Source organism: Oreochromis niloticus, linkage group LG7, assembly GCF_001858045.2.
Source record: "Oreochromis niloticus isolate F11D_XX linkage group LG7, O_niloticus_UMD_NMBU, whole genome shotgun sequence".
Lineage (NCBI taxonomy): Eukaryota > Metazoa > Chordata > Actinopteri > Cichliformes > Cichlidae > Oreochromis > Oreochromis niloticus.
In genome coordinates, this window is record NC_031972.2 from 16,074,361 (window position 1) to 16,102,293 (window position 27,933).

At 38.2% G+C, this 27,933-nt stretch overlaps 1 long non-coding RNA gene across 1 annotated transcript in view; it reads left to right on the forward strand.

Annotated features, from left to right (window-relative positions):
- LOC102076293 (uncharacterized) overlaps positions 1-27,933 on the forward strand; it is a 33,063-nt gene that overhangs the window by 2,404 nt on the left and 2,726 nt on the right. The window contains exons 2-3 of the long non-coding RNA XR_003220883.1: positions 5,402-5,488; positions 21,158-21,288. This is a non-coding gene — a long non-coding RNA (uncharacterized LOC102076293). The remainder of the gene's footprint in view (positions 1-5,401; positions 5,489-21,157; positions 21,289-27,933) is intronic.

Consider the following 27,933-nt stretch of genomic DNA (forward strand, 5'->3'; position numbering starts at 1 on the left):
CAAATCAGGGTTCAGTATCCTTCCCAAGGATACTTTGGCATGTAGTCTGGAGCAGTCAGGGATTGAACTGCCAGCTTACCAATTAGTAGAAGACCTGCTGTACCTACCGAGCCACAGCTGCCCCAGGAAGTGGAGCAAGTTAGATTATTTGTTTTTAGTAAGAATTGCTTAAGGTGGATGCAGTCATCTGAAAAAAAGTTTTCACAGGGCTTAAAAAAGCTTGTAAAATCACCATAAACAGCAATAAACGTGCAGTGTTTGTTTTCTGTATGAATTTATCCGTCGTTTACTTTGTCATGGAGGACTTTTGGACCACTCTTCCTTAAAACATTGCGTTGGCTTATTGATGCACAGCTCTCTTAGGTGTCATTCTACGGCATTTCAGTCAGGTTAATGTCTGGACTTTGACTCGGCAATTGCAGCACCTCGATTCTTTTCTTTTTCAGCAGTTCTGTTGTAGATTTGCTTTGTACCACTGTGCTCGATAGTTAGTTTGAAGTGCCGGTGCTAATATGAGATGTTCGGTTGTCTCCAAATGTGGTGCTGAGCATCATCCCCAAACATCCCCACTTTGGTCTCATTTGTATGCTGCACTGTCAGTGAACTTTAACATGGCGACTCAGCGCTAAAGAGTCTGAGATGTAGCTCTTAGGCTTTTTGCCAGCTTCTCAACATTGCATGGTCTGAACATTGGGAGAATTTGCTGAGACATCCACTCCTGGTAAGATTATGGCATTGTGTTAACACACACTTGAATGCTCCAGACCTGGATTCTGTTTTTATAGCAGTGCTTACACTTCCTGATCAGGTGCATTAGGTTATCAGCGCCGAGCCGCTACTTACCCTCTTAGTTCTGATGGAAGCAGTCAGGATGTACTTAGTTTTGTATCAGCTGTATCACTGTATCACATTGGTGTAAGTCACATGAACTTAAGAGTGTAATGTAGCAAAGAAGCTCTACTTAATTACAAGTTAAATGAACGTCAAAATGAGGTTATTAAATGGTAGTTAAATCACTGTTCCTGTCGCTGTGTGGTGTATGGGGCATCCAAATACAAGAAAAACTTAACATTATATACAAAATGTAGATATTGTGTTTAAGTTAATGTTATTTTTTTCTCTCTCGAGGCATGCAGTGAGTTTACATTTTTAAATAATAAATAAAGGTAAGTGAGTTTGTCACAGAAAGACAAGTTTCTGAAAGGCAACAGCATAAATTTAGAAGAACATATCTACTGAGAATTGGACAATCCTGGAACTGGATAGTAGAATGAAACTGCAAAAAATGGCAAAGACAAGTGAAGTATGCTCGGAGAAAAGGTCAAACACAGAGAAGGCTACTCTCTTTGTCAGCAAAAAAATAAAAAACTTTTTCTATCCTTCACAGATGGGAATATTGTCGAGGACTGAAAACAGGCAGACCCAGAAATACCAACAGCAGATTGGAGCACAGTCTGAGTGAAGAATGAAAGACCGCTTCGGAGATTAACAAAATGTCCTAATAAAACCTAATGTACTCACAGTTTTATGATCAACAAGGAATAAATATGATGATCATGCAAAGAATCATAGCAACACTTTAACCCTATATTCATATTATAGTTATAGGAAGAATGAATTAGCAGCAAAATGATCCAAAGCTTACTGCCACCTGTTCAAATAAATATTTTGGCTATCAAAAAACCAAAGTCTTGGCCTTCCCAGAGTCCTTCCCTAAAACCCAAAGTCCCACAGTACAACTATCTGGTCTTCCTTGTAGGTTGTTGCCAGGTTGTCTATGATCATATCTGTCAGATACGTGCCTGTACTGGTTGAAGTATGGAGAAAGCGGTTTATGCCTCACTAAGCAGTTCTGCAAGGCAAAGTATGTCAAACCAAATACTAAGACACTCAAACTGCAATATTTATTGAAGCCAAATTTATCTTCATCTTGAACATCAATCCGAAATACATGTTGCTGCTGGATATTTTTGGTTAGAAAAGTGTGGTATCTTCCTTTAAAAAAAGTAAAATCATTTGCTTAGATGTCTGATTAGCGAATAAAATTACATTCAGATATTGAATTTAGTGTGGCTCATTGTATTGAAACTCTGTATCCTGATATTGGGAAATGTTGACTTTATTGTGTTATGCTGTGAAAGAACCCGATGACTGCCTATGTGCACCCCCATTAGTTAGAGATGTGTGACAGCTATGGAACAAAATAATAACTTCCTGCTCATAGAAGAAGCTTAGCATATATACTTATCAGGTTCAGCTAATCACAAATAGCTAGGAGAAATTAAAAATGGATTGCAAACAGGAGCTTGTGTTTAAGGATATTAAAAACAGGATTCAGTCTCTAGGAAAAATGCAAATAATGATTTTTAGTATATTTTGTATATTCTCCTCTATTTGCATACCTAATGAAGGTGTTTTTCAGCATTTAGATAACATATGCTCTAACTACAACTATAATTCAGTCTGCATGCTATGGTGGAACAAACCTATGTATTCTGTATGCTTTATATTTGACTTTACTGTTGAATGAGTACCACTAGATGGCACCCAGTGCACATTGGCAGTGAGCAGGTTGCCATCACACACAAATATAGTACAGGTTTATTGGAACTCACCACCAATCAAAACACAAACACTGCACCAATTTGCACCTGCTGTGTGGCACAGAGCATCCAAGAAGTTTATTATGCAACTTAAGAAAACACCAGCAAATGAAAACGCTGCAAAAAGCACACAAATCACAACGGAAGTTAAATAAAACACAATGGAAATAGGAAAAAAAAAAAAAACCCTAACAAAATATAACAAAAAGGACAGTGGAAGTGTTTTTGGGAGAAGTTAATGTGACAGAACAGCTGTGAAGGATTGCACAGAGACACACTTAAAAGAAGCGGAGGATTCATCGGTGTTGTGACAGAGAAAAAGCTGCAAGTTAATGTGTGTTTTAATCATGTGATTCATATAATACTGTATGTACATTTGACATTAGCCGTTTACTATTAGGTTGTCACTTCCACAGCTGTTTTGTCACGTTATTGTCTTCCAAAAACCACTCCCACTGTGTTTTCCGCGTTTTTTGTGTGTGTGTGCTTTTGACGTATTTTTCATTTGCTGATGTTTTTCGGGAAAAAAAAAATGCAGTGGATATGACCTTTCAGGGCCACCGTAGTTTATGCTTCAGATTTGTTGAGTGAAATCCCATTTAATACTATGTCTCTGTGCCTTGCACTTGCACAGTTATAAAATTTGTCTTCCTCACACGGATTTCTTTTTCTCCTTTTCTTGTTCAATAGTGTTTAATATGTTGGGAGCGACTGTCTTAATCCTAGCTCACTGGGTTCATTGATTAACTCACAAGTCAGTTGATATACAGCCAGTTCATGAGAAATGCAGTATGAGAAAATATGGTGAAAGTTCACCCCCACGTTGGTTTGATTTGATTATCCTGATTTTGTTTCCAGTTTGTGGACAACAACACAACTCTCTGTTTTATTTTTCAAACAGAAGATCTTGCAGATGTATAAATTCTTGCTGTACTGCACACACTGAGAAGCTATGGGCAGACACAACACTTGTGGAGCACTGGAACAGATAATATAACCCACACCATTGGACTCCCAACAACCTGCTGTTTTGAGGATCCTGGTGTCCAGCCCTCACAATATGCATTTTCACATTTTGCCTATTTTTCTGCTTCCTGCACATTGAACTGTTCACTTCCTGCCTGTTTGGTCCAAGTCCTTGATAGGTAGGAGATGAGCAGATAAACAATGTTATTCTTTTCGCTTTCCGCAGCTTTAATGTTGTTGAAGAAGTATTTGACCAGTCTAACTGATCAAACTGGAGCTAATTTTGACTTACTGGGCATTTTAGTGTCTAGTGGTGCAAATTCTTCTATAGCTGAATGAAAAAGAAAGTTGGTGTTAAAAAAGTTAGTTGGTAAAAAGAAAGCGAAAAATGAAGATTCAACAGCATGTTGAAGCATCTTTAGCAGCAATAGCATGCAGTATTTGTTTTCTGTATGACTTTATGAGTATTTTTCATTATTGTGTAGAAATTTCAGTTCACGGAGGTGTAAAGCATTCATTTAAATACAGCCGTCCTAAGGTTCCACCACAGCATTTCAATCAGATTGGAGTCTGGGGGATTGTAAGATCTTGATTCTTGTCTTTTTCAGCAATTCTGTTGCAGACAGTCTGATCTTGGAATGAGTTTCCAGGAATGTCCACTCCAGGGAAAATTGTGGTATTTGGGTTAACACACACCTGAATGCATCACGCCAGCAAACTGCAAAAACCTTTGCTTTTACAGAGCTGTGCGTGCTTGTTGATGATGAATTAATCAAATAAATTGGATTAGCAGTACCTGGCTGCTACTAACCTTCTTATTTTGTATGGAAGCAGTCAGCATATCATTAGTTTTATATCAAGGATAACACTAGTATCAGATTGCTGTAAGTCACATCATCTCAAAAGTGTAACAAAGTAAATGAGCTCTACTTAATGTGAGGGTAAATGAACTTTGTACAACCTTAGCTTAGTTTTTTATTTATTTATTTATTTATTTATTTGTAAAAATAAATTCAGAAAATATCACATGAATGACTTTATTCATGTATTCATTTGTTCTCCATTTAAGTGGGCAGAGGTCCCTGTGTGGTGAATGGGGGACCTTAATCTAAGAGAATCTTAACATTACATACAAAATGCAAATACTTAATTCCTATGGAGGCAGTAAGGATGTACTCTGTTTTTTCCACAGGACCACACAGAGTCCAGGGAGGACTTTCATTTTCACACGAGTGTATTTATTAAAGAAATGTCTCTAGCTGTTAGCTCTACCTGTTATATAGAGCTGTAAAAACTTCATTTCCTGCAGTCAAAATCATCTGTCATATGCATCGCTGGCTATTCAGCCTGCTTTAATTAAATGTGATTTAAGCAGGCTGGGGGGTTATTTCTAAGAAGATAGACTATGGCATGTTGCTGCACTAAAATTATGATAACTGATTTGCAATTAAATACCGGAGAGAATGTTTTACAGCTCTTATGCATTTATTTTTACATGCAATAAAATAGGGATTTAAATTCAAGATATAAATGAATTGATAAAGTAATTAAATGCATCTCATTTTGCTTTGTTTGAATAAAAATTGAAGTAACTGATGGAAACTTTTGTGGTAAATGAAAGAATAGTAACTGGAATAAAAATACGTTTAATCTTAAAATTAATCTTAAATGTAGTGTAGTAACAGGATGAATAAACATAAAATAGAAGTATTTGAGTGAAGTACAAATATTAAAAAGTCTGATGCATTTCAATAAATATCGTTTAAGTAAGTAAACATAATTTTTGGGTAAATATTTTTAATGGCTGGACCTCTCTACCTGTCTTTACATAGGCTTTCCACTTGGGGGCAACAAACACTCACCTGCACGGGTTGGTTGGTTCAAGGACAAAACTGCTATCTAAAGGACAAAAAACTAAGGTAATTGATATCGTCATTAAATGTTACTGAAGTCTACTATTAGTTTCACTACACATCTAACAAATGGCTGGTAGACTTAAGAAGTGAAAGACTTTGTAAAAGCTTTGATTGCTGAGATTTCTTTTTTAGACCTGTCCTCTCACCTCCAACAGTTTTATTCTTTATTTAGACACAGAGAGAGAACACTGAGGGAAAGAGACAAGAGTCTCCGACAGGTCCCGCTCCTGGGCCAGTTTCTAAACCTGTACTTCTATTTTTACACAATATCAAGCTCATGTTGCAATTTTAATATTCTCGAGGATGGAACAAACAGAGCAGTGGTACAGTTCTCAAGCTGTGATCTGGTACTATTTATACCAAAATAGTACATCTGCATAAAACATCTGTTTATGTAGCCTACAGCTGCTTTTGTGAAACCCCAACACATTCTTATTCCCAAGGCATCGCATAGCAATGCTTGTTCGGAAACCTTGGGTGTCAAATTTAAAGCACTGGGAAACCCTGTAGCATAAAGGTAGCATTATGCATTGTAAGCAGCTGTTTTTGACTGTTCTGCTTTTTGTCAATTAGCTCTGAGTACCTATTCTGCTTGTTTAGATTACTGATAAAACAATGCACTATATTGCCACAAGTATTCACTCAAGCATCCAAATCATTGAAATTGATATGTTTCAATCGCTTCCATGGCCACAGGTGTAAACAAAAGAAAAAAACACCTAGGCATGCAGACTACTTCTACAAGCATTTGTGAAAGAATGAGTCGTTCTCAGGAGCTCAGGGAATTCCTTGCTATTAAGTATTCCATAGTCAACGGCTAGTGCTATTTTAACAAAGTGGAAGTGATTGGGAACAACAGCAACTCGGGCACAAAGTGGTAGACCATGTAAAATCACAGAATGGGGTCAGTGGAAGCTGAGATTCATAGTGAGCAGAGGTTGCCAACTTTCTGCATGTCATCTTCACATTAGCTCAAGAACACTGCATAGAGCTTCATGGAGCAGGTTTCCATGGCCAAGCAGCTGCATCCAAGACTTAAATCGCCATACTCAATGCAAAGTGTTGAATGCAGTGGTATAAGCACATCGCTACTGGACCCTTGTTGCGCCGGTTTATTGTCGGTTTATGTCTGACAATAATTTCACGGAGGTGTCGCAGATAAATACAACAAAACCAGTACCGGTACAAAAAAAAAGATTTATGCATAACACACTGGAATTAACGATAAAAAACGATAAAAAGATAACGCTAAAAACTGATAAAAACCTTGAAAGCCATAAATTTCACACCTGAGCCTCAACTCTCGCGGTCCGGTACCAAACGACTCATGGACCGGGGTTGGGGACCGCTGCTCTAGAGCGCCAGAGATGTGTTTTCTTCAGTGATAATCACGCCTCACCGTCTGGCAATATGATGGACAAGTTTGGGCTGGCAGTTGTGACTCTATTGTGTGTATAATTATGGTGTGGGGTTGCTTTACAGGAGCTGGGCCCCCTTAGTTCTTAATACTTCAGCATACCAGGACATCCCCAAACTGACTTTACAAATGTGCTTCTGGAAGAATGGTCAAGAATTCCCATAAACACTCCTAAACCTTGTAGAAAGCCTTCCCAGAAGAGTGGAAGGTGTTATAGCTGCCATTAGATTAAACCCTGTGGATTAGGAATTGGATGTTAGTGAAGTTCATATACATATAAAGGCAAATGAACAAATACAGTGTAGTTTGGGTTAATATATAACCTTTTACACTGGTTTTCACAACCACATGTTAGAACTAACATTTGATATGCAAGGGGCTTTTACTTCGATTTATTTTTTGGCAACAGTGACTGACACCAGCTGATAGCATATGGCGTTTATGTAAAGCCCTTACAGTGCTGCTTTATCAAAGCTGCCCGCACCTCATGGTCCAGATTTACTAATGTGTTGTGCCAGCGCAAACTGGCCTTTGACTTCCAACCCCCCCCAAAAAATGTACTGTTGGTCTTTACAAAGAGAGCGCGGCGAGATAATTACATGCAAGAGGTGGTAACTCAAGAGATTTTTGCAATAGACTCCGCTGCGTATGTATTTCTGGGACTTCCTTTCTGAATGCACAAAATATAGGGAGGAAAATATGTAAATCAAGTGCACAAAGGGATTTACTAAAATTTGTAACACCCAATTTACTGCCATTTGTGCAATATTTAATGCGAAAAAAGCTGGTTTTGTGTTTAGCTAGTTACATGTTATCCGTTTTGTTTTTTGTCTTTTAATGTGGTGAACAGTTTCACCATCTACAGTTATGGTCTTAAATGTCTTTTGGCTCCAGTTCTGGTCTCTACCAGCTCTACCAGGGAAATGCATTATCTGTCTCTGGGCTTGTTTTGCTCAAAACAGCGGCCTCAATGAGTGTGAACCAAAACAGTAGAGTTGTGGGTCTGTTTTACAATCTGATGTGATAAAGCTGAGAGGAACAGCACATTTAGGAAATAACACTCTGCAGGTTTATTGTTCAATTCAGTTCATTACAATTCATTTATTTAGTGCAAAATCACAGCAGCAGTTCCATCAATGTGCTTTATTTTGTAAGTTAAAGAACCTTCAAAAATGCAGAGAAAACCCCAGCAATCAATCATCCCCCATGAGCAAGCACTTGGTGACAGTGGGAAGGTAAACCTTCCGTTTAACAGGAAGAAACCTCCAGCAGAAGGAGCAGCCGTGATACCTGCGTTTGGGCACCTGGACAAATGTGCCTGTTTTTATATTAACATTTACCCTAAAACTTTGAAACATTTATGTTAAATCACGAACTGGATCGATGTACTTTGAATCTTTGAAGTACACCAGCTTATCGCTTACTTGAGTTTCTCCATAATATCACTGTGACTCGTAATTGTGCTTTGCAGTACGAAATTTGATCCTGGTCATTTAGCTCACTGCTCTGCCCACTCTTTATTCCTGACCCCCTCTCCATCTTACATTCGCCATCACACTTTCACCTCCTTTGTCCTTTCTCTCTGTGCCCCTCTCCCGTCTTCCTTTCTACTTCTTTTCACCTGTTTTCTTTTACAGCAACACTTAACCTCTTCACGACTCCAGATCATCACTTTGCCTTACCACCTAGCCTTTTATGTCTTTTCATTCTTCACTTCCTATTGATGCCTTTTCCATTTCACAGCCAGACCTTTTTGTGTACTGCCTTCTTCCTTGGGCTGCAGTTGCTTGTACGGTTACCACAGCAGCCACTAACTGATTCAGGTGAAGGCCGGTTTCTTTCAAAATTCCCCTTACTTTTGACTTCAGGGCACAAAGAAGGTGTTAAAGGAGCCAAACAACAAAAACGTCTTTCCTAATTCACATCGCTTTAAAGTAAACTACATGATAAATAACAGATTGCAAGACCATGACCTGTGCATTATTAAATGGTTTATACATGAGACTGAACTCAGTTAAGTTGAATCTGTGAGTAAAACTGTGCCAGTATTGACCTGTACCTCTTTGTGTTTGTGCTTTTCTTGAGCTTTTGCTTCTTTGTATTATATTCACACACTTTCAGAAATAAGAAATAAGGGTACAGTAAAAGCTCCTTTCTGTCCTTACAGGAAGATGAATGTATCCCCTGGGGCTATTAAATGACATAAAGGTAACTGTGTGTACCTTTTAGAGCGCCAAAACTGGCACATATATGTTCCCTAATAGTGAAATATACACACTTGCACTGTCTCCTTTGGATTTTATGAATAATAACAAAAATATAATATAAATAAATCAGTTCCCTTACACTGTTTTGCAGCCTTTTTTAAAGGTCAGTTTTTGTAGACCAGAATTTATGTGGCACTTTTCTAGCCCTACTGATCGCTGAAAGCTTTAGACTGAAAGCGACATTTAAGCATGTATTCATAAAGTGCTTTTAATCTTTACACTTCTATCCTACATCTGGCTCACAGCCAATGCCAAATCACCAGCTAAGTAAACACGCATGTGCTTGGACTTGGAAGCTGAAGTACCCCAAGGAAACTCATACAGACACAGCAGGGATGTGGATTCTCTACATAGATATGTCACAGCCATTCTTGGCTCAGGAGGTAGAGTAGTTTAACCACAAATGAGTAGGTTTGTGCTTCTTCGTTGGTTTCAGACTGTCCTTGGGAAAAATACTGAACCCCAAACCCCAAAGTTTCCACAAAAATGCAATTTACTCCATATGTGTATACGTTACACAAGTTTGGATCCTAAAAATTGATTTTTTTTTTTTTTTGCAGTGTTTAATGGCTTTAATTCCCAACATAAACACAGACATTTGCACTTTTGCTGTCTGATCACTCCTGGAAATCATTCTTCAACGCAAACCCATAATAACACATTTTATGCAGGACTACCACCTAGACTGAATATATTATGGAATTTGAAACTTAAAAATTCCCAATGACTTTATTTATCCACCAGCCTTACAATTATTCTGTGAAAAAAAAACATTGTCATTACATGTATGTTGTCATGCTAGCATTAGCATTCATTTGAAAGCAGTTACTGATTACTATTGTATGCCTTACTGTATATGTGTGTGAAATGTTACTTTTTGAAAAAATGTTACTATTCCTTATAAAGAATCTGCGATGACTTGATCAACACAGGAACAAATTTACATGACCATTAGGTTTCTTTATGTGTCACATGACACAAAAAGGCAAACGGCAGACATAATATCGCATACACAAAAGGAGGATGAAATACACATAATTTATACAAAATTGAAAAAAGGAATTTATAATAAATGTTTTTAAAAAAAAAAAACATATAAATGTTAATAATTACTGTGTGCGGCCAGTTTTAATTCAAAGTTTCACTCCTGTTAAGGAAGAGACAGACAGACATATCTTTCTACAATTTTAAGGCTGTTGTCGAAATTAAACCATATCAGCCTCGCTTCCATAACTGTACCCATTTCTAATCTTTTCTATCCATCCATCCATCCATCCATCTTCATCCGCTTTATCCGGGGCCGGGTCGCGGGGGCAGCAGCCTAACCAGAGAAGCCCAGACCTGCCTCTCCCCAGCCACCTCCTCCAGCTTATCCGGGGGAACATCAAAGCGTTCCCAGGCCAGTCGAGAGATATAATCTCTCCAGCGTGTCCTGGGTCTGCCCCGGGGCCTCCTCCTGGTGGGACATGCCCGGAACACCTCACCCAGGAGGCGCCCAGGAGGCATCCTTGTCAGATGCCCGAACCACCTCAACTGGCTCCTTTCAATGTGGAATAGCAGCGGCTCTACTCTGAGCCCCTCCCGGATGGCCGAACTTCTCACCCTATCTCTAAGGGAGGCCAGCCACCCTTCGGAGGAAGCTCATTTCCGCCGCTTGTATCCGCGATCTCGTTCTTTCGGTCACTACCCACAGCTCGTGGCCATAGGTGAGGGTAGGGACGTAGATCGACCGGTAAATTGAGAGCTTCGCTTTTACACTCAGCTCCCTCTTCACCACAACGGACCGGTGCAGCGTCCGCATCACTGCAGCCGCAGCACCAATCCGTCTGTCAATCTCCGGCTCCCTTCTCTAATCTTTTCTAATTCCAATAAAAATGTTAAAATCTTCAGCTCTGCCACCTCCAGCTCAGCAAACCATGCATCATAGCCGGTCAATCCTCTTCTCTCTAGAGCATACCTCCACCTCTTCAGGCTTGCTTGTTCCATACGCTCACTACAGATCACAGTGTCATCTATGAACGTCTCATCGATGGAGACACCTGCCTGACCTCTGTCAGAGCCGATCCTTGATGTAATCCCACTCCTACTTTGAACACATCTGCCACTCCTACCACACAGCTCACCACTGTCTCGCTGTCCTCATACGTCCTTCACGACCCTCTTGTACTTCTCTGCCACTCCTGATTTCCTTATGCAGTAGCACAGTTCCTCATATACTTTCTTTAAACTGACAAAAACACGGTGAAGCTCCTTCGGACTTTCTGTACTTCTCCATCAACACTCTCGTAGCAAACATCGCATCTGTAGTTACTACAGCTAGTTACTACAGGTACTACATCATCCTTGATCTTTAGAATCAGTACCAGTACACTTCTTCTCTGTTTGTCAGACACCCTTTCACTCTCCAAAATTGTGGTAAACAATCTGGATAAAAGGTCCAGTGTCCTCTCACCCAGACATCTCTATACCTCCACAAATATGGCATATGGACCAAACATGTCACTTTACATGTCACTAATCCTATGTTGACTTTTGAAATATATACATTCATATTTAAAGTAAAACTAAGCTTTTTTTTGTGCTCATTGGATGTGTGTACTCCTCGTGAATTCTTACACTCTAAGCACTTTTCCTATTAGGTTATCGGGCAGACATCAGGCTCAGGATTACAGCCAGGATCCGTCTGCGTTCCTCCCGCGTCTTCATAATCCTCACAGTCTGAATGAATAGCTTGTGAGCCTTCTCGTGGTTATGTGTATTGTCACCTGTTCATACTTCTGTTGTGTCTTAACAGGGATGTTGACACTTCCCATTATAGCTTCTTATTATCGTCCTGTACCGTAGATGGGCTGCTACAGCACTCTGATACAAAAGTTGTCTTCGAGGGAGTTTGAATGAAAACCAATCAAAGACAAGAATGGGCGTAATCCAATTCAGGCAAAATTTGAACTGCTATACTTCTGTATACTATACTGTATACTTACTATCCAGTAACTCACAAGAAAGAAAAATGAATGGAAATTGTAACATGATAACCATAAATAAATGCATCAGATGTGTTTTTGTGTTTTTCTCTTCTCTCTCATGACAGATTTGTCCTTTATAACTCTTCATGGGAATTCTATCCAAAATAAAATAGGCAAAAAAACCTTGTTATATCTCCATCTCCTATGTTTTCCACTGTTTACAGGAATCACTCAGACATGCTTTGTAATGTTAAACGATTCAACAGCCCAATCAAACTGATGAAGGCTTCAAGATAGTGAGCACTGGACTTTACTAGATGTAAAATTATTATGATGATTTCAGTCTCACATCTAAAATATGACAAATCTTTGTTTCAAGTTAAAATTTTGTGCAATCTAATGCTCTCATTTTTGGTTTTTGCCATAATCTTTGCAGGTTAACCTGAACAGAATGCAGCCTGTGTGTTTACTCCACTTTAAGGGCAATGCCGCCAATACCCTAAAAATACCCCAAAATGTCAGTTTACAAGTTTCCGGCACTCATTTAATCAGACCACAGTCTTTTGCGTCATGCACTTAGAATCTTTCAGTGCCTTTTTGTAAACTCCTGTCTTCTGCCATCTGGCCACTCTCCCACACAGTCCAGATTTGTGAAGTGCAGCACTGACTGTTGCCTCTCCAGAAAAATGTCTTGTTGCAGCCAAGCAGTGCTGTAGCTCGGTTGGACAGGTCCTGGGATCCCTGTCACCTGCACGACTGGGGCTGGCCGTTGCATGTCCAGTTGTGGAAAAGAAGCTGAACTCTATTGACTTCCATATTTCTCACGTTCTCATCATCCATAGTATTTTTCATGCATTGGCGTATGAATTTACCAAAACAGTGACACGAATTTTTTAGCTGCACGTGTGATCTGGTGGCTCGGTTTTCTGTTGTTTTCCACTGCAGTACTTCTGAATACTGCACTGAGTTAAACAGTAAGTTATTCCTGAGAAGCTCCTTGTCATGCTTTGTGTTTAACTGATGGTACGTGTCACAAAGTGTGCAGTGATGGACAGCAGAGATCCATCTGAGAGCTGCGGGGAGCTTAGTTCACATGCTTTTCTGATTTCTTGAGCTTTCTGACAGCATCATGAATATTTGCCCGTATCGACACCCTTCACCACTGCAACATTTTTGAATGTTTCCTGAATCTCGTTAAATTTTCAAACACCACAGGGTGTGCAGCTTTTAGGCAAGCTCTAGTTATTTGTTTATTTATTTTTAACAGCGGCAGGCCAGCAATTAATAATTTTCCACCGTGAAAATCAGAGCAGCAGTTTATCCTCGAGGATTTGCCTTTGTACATCAAATCGTCATTTGAATCAGCACATTTATTGATTCCCTAGTTTGAGGTCAAGCGCAACGCTCAATACAAGGTAGTCATTGGAAGGAGGGATTAAAGGAGAATCGCAGCAAGGCCTAAAAAAACAGAAATCGATTGTTAGTAAGATAATGTGAAAAATTTTGCTCTGTTATGCTTCAGTCTGACTCTTGTAAGAGTCCTAAATTATAGATATTTGCATAGAAACAGGAAAAACACACAAAACATGTACAATAAATACACACATATAACAAGAAGCACTTTGAGAATACAATCGTCCACTAAGGCAGCTCATTTAGTACTGCCCAAAGAGTGAATTTGTATATGTATAATATAATATAATGCATACATAATGTATGCAAAAGATTATGTAGGTAATGCCAGAATCTGACAGAATATTTAGATGCAAACTATAATGTTATATGTAGAATCCCCAAATATCATTTGCTTTATGCCCATAGATTGTCAGCATAAACAGCGGCAGTAAGAAAAATAGTTTTAAATAGATCTATATATTGTTATTATTGCTTTGACCTACATCTCAGTCTCCTGACCTTGAACTGGAGGTCAGAGGTCAAATATGACATATTTTAAATCTTTATAGAGTACTTTCTATATGTTTACACCACAGTTTCAAAGGTCTAAGGGTTTTTTTTTTTTTTTTTTTATCAATTTTTGACCAATAAATGATTAAGTTGACCTTGAAGACAGTGGTGGATAAAAGGCAAATTTTAATGGACTGTTAACATGAGCCCACTCTACAGCCCTACAAAGTTTTATCAAAACATTTTCAAGCTATTGTGTTTACAAATGTAACCTCCTCAGCAGAGGTAACAATACCACTGTTACATGTGCTGGCAGGAACACTAATAAAAAAGTTTTGTATCTGTGGTATGATGTGCAATTTTTTAGAAATTTTTGTTATTAATTACAGACTTTGATATTTTTATGGGCATATTTTTAAGCATTTTAAGGTGTTTGCATTCAGTGCAGCAACAATAAAGATAATGATAATAATGAGGATGGTGATGATGATGATGACGATGATGATGATTATTTTTAAATGAGCCATTATCGAGGATTTGCTACTCCTCTTTTGACAAGTCAAAAAGTTTCCATTAGTAATGGTTTAACGGTATAGAACTGCATGGAACAATCACACTGCTGCTCTATAAATGCATTAAGGAAATGCTTCCAGTGCAACCCTTCAATTCATCTGATAACAGTGTGCAAGCAGTTGTAAGTGTTCATTTTAAACAGCAGGTACAACATCAGGTTTTTGCGGTATATCTTGTAGTTTCACAGAGGACTTTACTATTTATTTGTTCTCTTACCTTTGTCAGAGCTGGGTAATAAAAAGAAGGAACCAAATGACTTAATAGGCACTGGTCTAAAACTAGAATGCTCCCAAAATAAATGTCACTTTACTAAATTTTGGTAAAAATGGTGCCTAAAGGTGCAAATTTTGAACCTCTTCCTAAAAATATTGATCCACTTTTGATGGAATTGAGCTCGTATGGATTGGAACTGCATCAAGTATGAAATGCAATTATGAAATTTCAAATCTTATGATATTATTTCTTTTGACCTTCCTAGTAACAAGATCGCTCCAATTCTGCAAAGTAAACTTACTTTTAAAAAGTGCAATAAAAAAAATTTCAAACATCGCCAGCCACTTGGTCTGGATGAGTTTGAAGTGGATATATCTAAATATGGGCTGACCTGTTTTATTACAGTAAAATCACAGTAAAATACTGGCAGCTAGATTTCTCTGCGTGCACTGATATTTTACAGTGTTCTGTAATATAAACAACAGTTTTTACTGTATTACTTACCTACTGTATACTGCATTGTTAGAACTGTTGCTGTATAAAAATGTAGTGATTGTACTGTAATCACAAAAAACAGGACAAGACTATAAAATATATTTAAGTGTGTAGAGCAATGTGTATGAAAACAGCATTTCTCATGGCCAACAGGGTCTTAAAGAAAGAAAAACAAATGACGCTATTTCCTGTTGGCTCTTATCTGCAGCTCTCTGGCTGTGAAAGCACAAGTCATGTGCTCCAGTACGTCGCCATCATCAATGGCAGTGGTACACCATATGATAGCATGGCAGACCTGGTCACAGATGGTACACTTAGGCGCCCCAGAGGCTGCCTGCTGGCAGGACACACACATTACACAAGAAAACACTGTTATGTTCTGCTTCCGCTTCAGACACGCTGACCAAACACCTTCGTTAGGTCCTCGCCTGTACAAATATCACTGATATGCTCTTTGGGTATCTGGCAGATTCTCCATAATGCTCAGTCTTTCTTTCTTTCTTTTTTTCTTGTGTTGAGTGCGGTGGATATACTGTGGCTTTACAGCAGTTGTGAATGAAGTCTTGCTTCCTCTAATTGTTTTGAATGTGCTAAAATCAGATCTGCAAAACATATACCGCAGCATGTGTTCACTGCAAAAAGAAAACAAAATTCTAGCAGTATGAAGTACAATTTAAAAGCTTGACACACAGATGAGTGTATTAGTATTCTTTCATATCCTCAAGATTGAAAACCTTGACTTACATTTTTGAATAATGTTGATTTTTCTGAAGAGCTATTTTAAACACAATCAGAGGTTTATGTAAAATCCAAAGATGTTGATAACCGGTCGCGCGACAGATAATTGCACTCCCTGGTGTTAGTTCTGAGTTCGGGTTCCTAGGTCTGCAGGGAGACGCTGAACAGGCTGCCTTTCTTGCTCTTTTTAAATTGACCTTATTGACTTCATCTCTATCTCTTTCTTGTGATAAAGTGCTTTTGGCAGATCTCATTAAAGCTAGACTTTACATCTAAAAGAGGTATATAGCAGATCTCCCCAGGGCTTTGGATCTCTTTAGCAACACTGAAAAGTTGTTGAACTACTCAGAATTTTTAAAGTCCCTCCGTTTCTTGTCCTAACATCTTCAGTCTTGATATTTAGAGAGTTCAGTGGTGACGCGAGCTCTAAGACGCCAAAAATAAAAATGCAGATGAAAGGCTAAATAAAAGTAAGGCTTGAAAGTTAACTCATTAGCAGAGTGAAAATGACTGTGATTGCTTAGTTTCTCATTTTTGGGGTTGTTCTATGGATTATAATGGGTCCCAATTAGCACACCTCCTCCCTTTGATTTGGACTGAAAACTCTCATATATTATTGGAAGGATTTGTGTCTTTAGAGTGAAATCTCTTGAGAAATATCGGATGGATTACCATGAAATTTACATATAAGTCTCCTGTAAGCTTAAATAACAGCAACCTTGCCAATGCCAAATTCGAATCCAAGTCACATGTTTATTCCTGCACAGCAGTTTGGACTTTGAAAACCTGCAACTATTGTTTTCTTATTTTAGAAAAGCATTTCTTTTTTTCCCATCAGTATACAGTAAATGCACATCTGAAGCTTTCATTTGATCGTTTAGACGTGTGACAGTAGCTGACACAGTGCTCTGCCATCCATGAAGAAGCTCCAGGAATGGGATGACTGTGAGAGGAGCGTTTGAGAGAGGCACGCAAGAGCAGAGACCGCAAAAGGGATGGAAATATATTTCCTAACAGAGTGTTCAACAAAGGCAGGGCAACTTGGGAAGTCCTTTCAAAAACTGGAAAAATTGAAAGAAAACGAATACATTTAAAAAAGGAGTCTTTTCTTGCAGAGATATAGGAGGGCGATGTGCACTCAAGATTTGCTAAATATAGTATTTTATACCCACAGGTTAAAAAAATATAGAAATAAGCAAACAAAAAATCCTACATTAAAACAGTAGAACCAAATATGTTACCCTGGTTAATATTTCACAGCATCACTTTTACTGACTTTTTGCATGCCTTCTCCAGTTTGTGCTGACAGTTTCACTGAGAAGAGACCGAGTTGTCTTTAAGGCAAAATTAAACAACAGGTAGCGATGGTGTTCACTCTGCAGAGATATGCCTTTCTTATATGCCGGTAATACTTTGTTCGTGTACCAAGCTTATTTAGCTGCCACGTTCTCTCTCTTTTCTTTTACAGTATAGCTCTTGCCGTGCTTTGTTTTGACCTCCATATTGCTGAGTGGCGCAGTCCTCTCGGATCTCATTTTTAATCGGCTCAGTTGGACAGGCTGAAATCAGAGAAGCTGGTTTGTGAATTCCCTCTCGGTGCTTGCACTGAATAAATGTGTAAACCTAACTGCCTTGTTGTGTGATGGTTCAGCAGAAGAGGACCCAAACACAGGACACCAGAGAGAGGTAAAAATAGAAAATCCAATTCTATATTGCCAGCCTTAGGCGTGTGATTTCAAAATAAGAGCGTTAAATATGTATCTCTATTCTTCTCAGAATATTTCTTATTTTTTCTACGTTTTCTACAATAAAATCTCAATTTGTCTTTTTTGTTTCGTGACAGAGTGAAGTCAGTTCAGTTTTTTCTGACACATTTTTGTAAGCCTCTGTAAGCCATCACAGAGGATTTTAAATAAGACAGTCAAGATGTGATCGAAGCGCAGACTTTCAGCTTTAATTGAAAAGGGTTTCACAAAATTATTTCATTAACTGTTTAGGAATTACAACCATTTTTATACAGAGCTCACATATTTTTAAAGTTTCAAAAGTAAGGCGACAAACCGACATCCTTATAAGGGTTACTTTTAATACCTGAACGAAGATCTTTTGCAGTCAAAGATGAAGAACTGTCTGATCAGGTTTGCAGCATTTGACTGAATTTGAGCAGAGACTACAGATGTGCACACTTCACAATTCCTTCTGATACTTCTATTAGCTGTCACATCATCAGTAAACACCAGCGAAATGGTTCCACTGGCAGTCATACATGCCACCATGTTTAACAGACGATGAGGTATGCTTTTGCTATACTTTTATCTTCCCATCACTCTAGTGCAAGTTAATATTGTATTTTTTCAGAAATATCACCCTCCTCTTCTTCGGTGTAACCAGTTGATCATCACCTTGATGCAAACCTTTAATATAGAAATTAAAAAATCTCTTGGTTATGGACTTTGGCAATGCACATCTATCTACTTAACAGTATCCTTGAGTTGTAAGATCTTGTGATGTTGTTTTTCTCAACCAAGGAAACAATTTTGCAGTCATCTACTGTAGCTGTATTCTGTTTTCCCCACCTTTTGATGTTGCTGAGCTGGCCAGTGAATTAGCTTTGAGGATGTAACAGATTGTAGATTAGGCCACTCCTAGCATGTCTAAAGTTTATTTGGCTTTTTAAGCCTAATAATGGCCTGATTCACTTGTGTTAAGAGTTCAACACTTTCCCTTTGTTATCTTCTACAGCGCTTTCTGCTTAACTTATCATGGTATAATGAAAGGACAGGCCTTACCCGTCTATGACCCTTACCCGTCTAAACTCTTGATAAGTCACATCTTGTACGTCTGATTTAAAGACTCCGTGTCTATCTGAAAAGGCATAATTACAAAAAATTGTGCCAGTGTCTAGCTGTACACATTAAAGTACATGGACTCTGGAACTTGAATGTGGATGAGTGTGGGGAATGACAGTCAGGTCCCTGGTGTCCCTTAATGGCTAAAGTTCCCTCATATGAATAAAAGTGTCTAGTCTGCAGATGGCGGCACCCTGCACCTGTGATTTTGGCATATCATTGCCAAAACGCATACCAGATGTATCAGTGATAAAAATGCAAAAATATTCATGCTCAACATTTCATGCAAACGCTGAAATCCTGCTGTAGAGCTTCAACCATTCTCCTTATAACCATTTTATCAAGTGCAAAACTTCTGTCTTACATTGCAGAGACAATGCAGATGACAAACAGTGGAGACATTTTCTCCAGGTGCAGAACTGGATCAATGAACTTGCCACACGCTAGAACAGACTGCGAGCGTACAATATTCTCAGCACATTTCTATTCCATTTGTTTTGCAATTTTCAAGTTTAAAATAGCCGTACTAGCTCATGAATGACCTCTTTTTAGTTTCAAAGAGACATGAGAGGTACTTCCCAAAGTCTGACCTGCACAGTGTCCTCCGCAGTCATGCTTGTTACCACTACAGGATTGCTGCAGAAGCACCAAACTACAGTGAACCATCAATAATATGGATGTTTAAGTTTACATCACCAAATGGCATGAACTATTATAACTTAAGCAAAGTGTATTACCAGAATTCAGCTGTGGGGGAAGAGTGATTTTATTGGGTGGACCTGGACCTCTGAGCTCCATCCGTAATGTTGACACCGGTGTGGAACCAGTTTCAGATCAGGCATATTGCTGTGTCACTTTGTGTGACTTTACATTATACCGATTGGTTCCTTGCCACAGGAAAGTCTTTGTTTTGTTTTTAAATTTTTGATTTGGATAGTTTTACAAAGTTTTGCAGAATTTCTTTTTCTCATTTTTTCATTACAAACTGAGAGGCAAACTGTGTTAAATTTGCATATCCGTGAAAAAAAGTAGTTAGCACATTTACTAATGAAAAACATGATGGAGTTAGCTTGTTACTGCTGTTTTTCTGACCTCCTCGTTTTGGCTAGCTGCAGTGTTTGTGTAGGAAATAAGCCACTGCTGTGAGATGACAGCAACAAATAGGTCACACTAGATTAAAGGACCATCTCCGCGAAATAAACAAGCGTGGACTTCCACGAAAAAGTGAGTCCAATTCACATCTCGTTTGCCTTGTTTTTCTGTTTCTCTCACGCTTTCATTATTCGTGGTTAAATGTCGTGCCATCGCTGTTTGCACAGTATTTAACTACCTGCAGTGAAGTTCCTGTGGAGGTTTTTCACAGGCCTGGGCAATCAGGCATTCATAGTTTTCCCAGTGTGATGTTCACTCAGTCACCTGTTGTCTTTGTGATGATTTATAAAATGTGCAAAAAGGCTTAAAAAAGTCCTAATTTATCCATTTATGTTTTGTAAGTTGTGTTTCAGTATGAGTCAGGAGCTTATATAAGAAGTCGGAAAGTATTGTATTGTGTGCAGCATACTGAAGTCATGTTCTTTTTTAGTCTTTTAGTATTTAAAGCTGAACCTTCATCAGTGTAAGGTCTGAGTTCTTGTTGAAACTCACTCTTAGTTTTATTTTCAGCAGCACAAATGAAAATTCTGAGAATAAATAAGAACCCCAATGATGCTGATGAAGATGCAGTATTGCAAGATATTAGACTTAATATTGTGAGTGCTTTGTTTCACTTAAACTGTGACCCACCCTGGTCTCATAGCCTCTGCTGCTGTTGTGTGACAGAGGCTCCTTTTGCAATGAAACAAAGCGTCTTGTCTGTTGGACATGCTTTCTCATCAGTCCTCTGTCTTCCTAATTGTCTCCTATTCTTCTATATCGTGTGTTGCTTGAGAAAGCGATGAAGTCAGCATATGCCGAAAAGCTGATTGCCAGCAGAGGTGCATTGGAATCAGTCTTATTCATGATGATTTACTCATCTATCTAGCCTGCGCTCACAGTGCCCTTGACTGTCCAGGCCAGAGTACACTCTAGTTTGTCTCAGCATCTTAACTCCTCTCTCACCCTCGCTATCTCTGTCTTTCATGCACAGCAGGGCTTTTGAAATGCACTCCAGCAGAGCTCGCATTTCAAGATTTTATGCATTTGCAGTGACACACTGTCCTCTCACATATTAGCAAAATTTGATTGGTGGATTTGATTGATTTTTATTTCAGACGCTGCTGTCACCGAGGAAGCATTGGGGATCTGTGCCTGGGCATGACATGCAGCAATCATGTCAACCAGTCAAACAAACTGGACTTCGCACTCAATCAGTCACTTTTGGGTACCGTACAGGTGGCCTAGTGTGAGTACAAACTAAAATGCTGCTTCAGCAACAGAAAACAACCCCCTTCCTTTATCACTTCAAGCCTTGTGTGTACTTTGGTGCCTTCATTTCCCTTTATCTCTCTCTCCCTCTCATGTGACTCGTAAATAGCTGTTGTTTTTTGTTTTAATGTGGGAAGGTTGCAGATATTGCAGTAAAATTCTTAAATTGTCAGAATATAATTTTTCAAGCAATATAATTGTGTCAGTGGAGGTGGGAAGTAATGAAGTACAACACTTTGTTACTGAACTTTTTACTTTTACTCCCTACATTTTCACACAAATACCTGTACTCTCTACTCCTTACATTTTCAGGCTTGTTACTTTTGGTTTTGGTTATTATTTCTGGTCACTGCCAGCCTTCAGACATCAAACCAGTTTAAGTCTAAACAGAAACACATGAAAGGCAGTCCTGTTTGTGGGACAGGGCATGTCTCTTAAAAACAGATGCAGCTCTGCACCATAGTCAGGGGCCTTGTTGCTAGCTAAAGGTCCAGAGAAAGATAAGAAAGACAGGGCAGGAGAGGAAGAAGAGAGGTTAGATTAAAGATAAGAACGGCTCAGTAGGATTTGATAAACTGGAAATGTAAAGGTTAGATGCAAGCCCTCATGTTTTTAAACCAGATATTGGGTCTGTACATGTGACATTATGTTTTTTATATTGTGAAACATGCTGCAAAAACAAACTAAGGTACACTAACTGTGTTATTTAAAGATTGTATGAAAATACTCTGCACCTTAGTGCAGGATAAACAGGTTAGCTTGCTGTACTGGGATGGATTTAAAGTAAAGAACAATGTGTCTAACTGGAGCACAGTGGCTGTGGTGCTTATGGTTGGAGTTAGGTTACATGAAGTGTAGCAGAGATTAATATAGCACACATCAGCTGATCACAGCCTGTATATCAAGAAAATCTACTGGAGCAATTATTGTGAGTTGTGCGTCTTTTCCCCATGTTGAGTCACTACAACCGATTTCAGGGTTGCCCCAAATGCTGAATCCCACTTTAACCTCTTTCCTACTCATCTTGCTGTTTAGAGGTAAAGTCACTCCCTACAATGTAGGCAACAGAAAAGAGAGATAATGTTTTTCCTTCTTTTCTCTGCTTGTGTTCTACTTCAGTGATTCAAGCTGACTACAATCAGAATTAATAATTAGACTAAAATAAAGTTTGTATTCCCATCTACTGGTATTATTTTATTATTGCATTAATATAGCACAAGTTAGTTTTTTACTTTGTTACTTTGAGTACATTTTAAAGTACCAGTACCTTTTCACTTTTACTTGAGTAACAAAGTTGAATCAATACTTCAACTTTTGTATTTTAACACAGGTATCTGTATTTCTGTTTAAGAACACAATGTCTGTACTTTTGCCACCTGTGTGTGTCGGTATAAATGTGCTGGTTATATGCATTTTACTTAAGATGCATATAAAGATTAACCCTGTTCCTTAAAAGACACACCAAACTGTGACCAGCAGTAGGGATTATAATGCAAAGAAATTTGACTAGAAATGTTTTTTTTTCCTAAATTTGTTTTAAATTTTTCCATAGTTACTAACAACAAGTATGTAAAGTGGTAGTTTATGAAGTCCACAGACATCGTACATTTCCACATTAATGTGCATTTGCAGAAGCAGCATAAAGACCAGACATCTGAGCCCTTAAGTTTTACAACTGGTATTCTGGAGCGTTGGTGTCAGAACCGCTGCTACCCTGAGCCTGACAGCTCAGTGAATTGACAAAGATTTTATTTTCTTGCCTGAAGCACCGACAGTTTGAGGGTTACATGCTGCACAGCAGCAGCCATTTCTCAGACATATGCCAACACATTTGAAATATGGGACACTGATACTTCAGAAGTGCGAGTGCTACTAAAGGACAGTGTGAGAAATAAGAATAGGGAAGACAGCCAGTCTAGGGGCCATTGTAAGCTCTTCCCACTTGCTTATTCATCAAACAGTCAACAGACAATAAAACCATCACCTTGAATGTTTCAGCAGGTTGTGACAACAAGGTTAAACATTTCATTTTAGGTGGCAAAAGCATTGCCACATAAGGATCTAGGACAACTAGAGTGTGTAGCTTCATATTTAACACACTGTAATGTGTCATTCAGTGGGCATCATTGGGCGTTTACCTTTATAGAGATAATAAAGATGGTAATTTTGCACCTTTTGCAGATGTTACACCTGTGCAGGGATCCGTGAGGTTGTTAGGATACGATGACGTGTGAACAGACAGAGTTTTATTAAAATACTTATAGAAAAATACCAATACTTAAAAAAATATATAGGGGGACTGATAATTATGTCCTCATCTGTACATCCATAAATACAGTCATTCATTTTCTGTATGAGAGATGTCAGCCTTCCTGCTCCTACACTTTTTTAAAATATCCTTTATGGGTATTACTGCTTGACATCAGGGGGTGCACAGCAGCAGCATAGACTGCAGCCCTAGGTGGAGATGAGTGGCTGTGTAACCCAGCAGCCAACTGATGTTCTACATTTATGACACTAATAATTAGTTCAATAAACCGGTGTTTACTACAGAAATTCTCTATACTGTGGTGAAATCTCAAAAAAGTATTAAGGTATGAAAATGGGCCCTGCTAAAGCCAGAAACCCTATACAGTATAAACTTTGCATGCTTAAAGTGTATACTGATTCTGTATCACTTATGCCACATACAAGTAATAAGCTCCATTATTAGTACATTATTAGTATTGTATCCCTGCTCTCATTAGGGATGCTTCCTTGTGACCCAGCACTAATTTGATTTCCTCTTTAGGTAGATTTCATTATTGCTGACATGAACTGGCTACTCCTTTATAAAGTTGTGCATTGTTAGTAGATTCTTTTGGACTGGCCACTCCTCTCAGCGCTTTTTGTCTCTTTTTTTTACTGTAAATTTGCTCTGCTCAGCAAATAAGTGTAAGTCGCACTCACAAACTCACATAGCCGGTGTGTCGTAGTTATTCATAGGAGTAGTGCCTATTTACAGACACCTCATTGAACCACTGTGTCACTATTTCATGTGCAGGATTTTAGCATGCTGTTTCTCTGTAATGCATCTGTGAACCTCTAAATTTGACCGGTTCATTTTTTCATTTATTTTAAAAAATATGTGTTGGGTTTTGTATCCAACAGATTTTTTACTTTCTTAAGTATATATATATTTTTGCCCTCAAAACTGTAGTGTAGCATTATATGGGCTGTTTCATTTTTGACCTGTCGTTAGCATCACTCACCTCCACCGTACATCTTGATCCAACTCGTTTCTTCTTAACTACAATTGGAACATGTGGACTTCAGAGTGTTGAAAATACATTTATTTCAGCGTTTATTTCGGTTGGTCGCTCTTCATCTTCTCTGGTAAGAATTGCTAAGGATTAGAAATAATGTTGAATAAAATGAGTTTTATACCAATATGCTAATTCTGAATGTTAATGTGTTAATGTTGCTTAAACAGTTAAAAGAACTTCTGTTGCTGTAGAGGTTTAGCTATTAAGTGACTATTTCTAAAGCAATATTCTTACGACTAAAGAAAATACAAAACTCTTTTGCTGTATTCTTGCCTTGGAGCTCGCAGTTTTTATCTTTTCTTCATGTGTTTGCACACAGTGAATTGGAGTCCTTCAATTTTATGGCAGTTACTAACTTCTAGTACACATCTGACGAAATTAAATAAAACATCTGCAAGATTTGAACACGTTCTCACAAATATTGCAATAGCAAAATACCAAATTGAACTTGGTGTCACAGACTTTTTATGTGACTTACTAGACTTCTCTGAACAGTAAACAGTTTTAGTCAGTTTTTGGTCACTCTTAATCTTTTTATTTTGTTAATTTTATTCATTGTATATATTTTTTGTTTATTCTTTTAAATATTAAAACATTTAACTCATGTTTTAATATTTAATATATACTGATTATTTTTATCTTCTTTTTTTCATTGTTTGTATTTATTTTATTGTTATTTATATATATATTTCTTTGTCTGCTTAATGTATGGTTTCTGTCATCTCTGTTTTTTTATTACTGGAAAGCACTTTGGTCAACTATGTTGTTTTTAAAGTGCTCTATAAATAAAGTTGGATTGGACTGAATGCATGCAGTTACATTAAAGCATAGACACAAAAACATTTGAGTGTGCATGCCTGTGGTGTATTTTTGTGAGTTGCTTAGCTCACAAAAAGACATGTATTTAAAGAATCTTCCAAAAAAGCAGTACCGTGATAAAAAATGAAGGATGCCTACTCTAACGGTGTCTCTGTTGTTTGCTGTAGTCTCTCCTCCGAGCTTATCACACAGCTAATCCATGAAAACAGTGTCAGTCTCATTAATTGCTTGCAATAAACAGATAATAAGCAAATCCATTTTATGAGCTACTTTGCTTTAATTCACAGTTTAAGAAGTAAGTTTAATAATCTGAGCCACTTTCTACTGTTTACTAAACCATCTATGGACACCATATACTTACTTTTACAGTGTTGCCTCTTTAATTAACAAAGGGACTATCAAAATGATTGCCATGCTAATAAATCCTTATGTACTGTATCAATCACTTAATGTACCCAGACTGAATGGATTATTTTCATGGATTGATGTGGCCAGTAGTGATACTTCTATCTCCTGTGGTATTGGGTTTTTGTGCAGCTAGTATCTCAGAACACAACTTACGTTACCTACGGATGTTATTACTGGTCTATCCCTTTTTTCCTATCAAGTGATGTAAACAGATATCACAGTACGAACAGAAACACACAGAGTTGTCAAGTCATGTCAAGTCTGTGCTAGTTAAAATAACAAACCCCCAAACCCCCCAAACATGAGGTGTTCTGTCAGGCTTTTTCCACGGGGATTGTATCGAGCAATGCTTTGCTAACCGTTTTTGCGAAAGATGATGAAACATGAGTAAAACCGTGGAGAAACACCTGACCCTAGAAGAGAAATCAGGTCATGTACAAGAGATGGTAGGCTGTGTAAAGAATGACTGGCAGAGATCCCTGGGCACCAGGCAGGGGGGAAGGTAATCGACATGTGTATCCGCAAAACAAAAGACGTTTAGAAAAGGAAATATTAGGGCAATAAAGACGTAGAAGCCTCAAAATTTAAACAGGAGTCAGTGTTACAGCTGGGACAACAGTGTCGAGATGACGTGGACAAATAGAGACAGTTTCCTGCAAACTGAGTCAGATTCAGGAGTTACATTCAAAGCGATAAAGACAAACTTCAGCTGTTGTTCTTTGTCTCTGATCTTAAAAATACACACACACACCAGCCCATCTATAAGATCATAGCATAGTAGTGATGTCGGTAGTATGTATGTGGCACCATGTATTTATTCCTTTATCTAATGGTTGGCTGTTGACTTTGAAATCTGATTTTACACAGACTCGTTCTCTATTAAACTATATAAAGCATTAGCATAAATTAAAAGATTTGTTTCGTTTTCACTAAATGTTCAGCTATTAAGAGGTGAAGTGAAAAGATGAGCCGTCTGCTGATCAAAGAGTTTGCTCTCATTCATTTTTTATAGATCTCTGGGTTCAGCTCAGAGTAGCAAAACACAGTGTTGCTCTGTTTTAATTTAATTGGGTAGGTTAATTTGAATATTCATTAATGTCTATAATAAACCCTGGTCTTAAAAGTGCTCAGTTTTGCCTTGAATAGATGCATCATTTGTCAGTTCCAAACTTATTTGTCTGTTTCTAATCACAAAAAAGGGAAGTGTTTTGATGAACTAGAGCCCTGTTTCCAGGTTATGGTAAAAAATGTCTGTAAAGGTAACACAGCAAAAGTGAGAAACCGTATTGTTTTTTGAAACATATTTGAGATTTAACACCAGTAAGCTATCTTATCTGGTTTTAATTCAGAGCTGTGTGCAGGCCCACAGATTACAGCCATTTGTTTTAGCATTCATTTTTGTACTTAAACACTAGTTATTTCAAACTTTTCCTGTCTTTTGTTGCTTGTTTTTTATTTACTTGCTTTTTATGTTTAATACAGTATATGTGTTGATCATTTATCATAATCATGAGTGAGCCTTTAGGTAAAATGACAACTTGTTGCTTTTTCAAGTTTGTCAAAAAATGAAACAAACCTTCAGACTTGTGTCTCAGACAGTGTTGTGTCCCACAAATGATCTCATGTTGCCTCTTTACATCTATCTTCGAAATTAAAGCTATCTTGCGACTGCGGTTGTCAGTTGTCTCTGGAAGCTTGCTTGACTCTGAGCTACTGTCATTTTCATGGGTCTGTCTATATCCCATTAACAGAAGCTTTTTTAGCTCTTTGCACATACACATTGTGGATAAACCTGTGCTGTCTGGCTTGAGGCTGAAGGGTGACTAGCTTGCTTGCTACTCCTGACTGTGCTTTAGTTCTGATCTGCAATTCCTGACGTGTGAAAACATTAGCAAGTGAACAATCAAATTACTCTTATGTGATTTCTTATTTTTAAAGATATGTTCTGCTATAATTACCTTCGTCAACATCTGTGTAGTGAAGAAAGACAGACTTTTAAACATGATAGCAACAAAACTCAGACTGTAAAGAAGTAGCATCATTACCTAGCCTATCAACTCCAACAGGTGCAGAAATCAGCTTGGTAGACC